We start from the raw sequence: 561 nt of genomic DNA on the forward strand, positions 1-561 counted from the left end.
TCTCATCCATTTTTCGGCATGACATACTAAATTCTTCAAGTATTTATTAGAAAAAGAATATTAGTAGATATTATAATCAAATTAACTTTTAAAGTTAAGTTAAACCTATTTGATTTCTAATATGGTATTTTTTCAAAAAAAAATATTATTGAACTATCCTCACTACATACACAATAACATAATTCCAAATCCAACGAAAAGAGATGTACGAAATTTCATATTCTCTTAAATTAAAAGTATATTATTGTGGTTTGTTTAGTTTCATTTCTTGTTGTTTGTACATTTTATTTTATTATGTTGAATATTCTCTAACTCCAAGCTAGATATGTCTTTTATTAAGAAGTGGTCCAAACATTGATTATATACATTTGTATGCACTATGTAAGATTTTAAGCAGATATGCTCATACAATCATCATCACCGAATGCGCATTCAGTGACATTCATTAGTATCAATTACAACACATAAATAAAATTATTATTATTATTATTATTATTATTATTATTATTATTATTATTATTATTATTATTATTATTATTATTATTATTATTATTATTATTA

Source organism: Arachis ipaensis, chromosome B03 (assembly GCF_000816755.2).
Source record: "Arachis ipaensis cultivar K30076 chromosome B03, Araip1.1, whole genome shotgun sequence".
Lineage (NCBI taxonomy): Eukaryota > Viridiplantae > Streptophyta > Magnoliopsida > Fabales > Fabaceae > Arachis > Arachis ipaensis.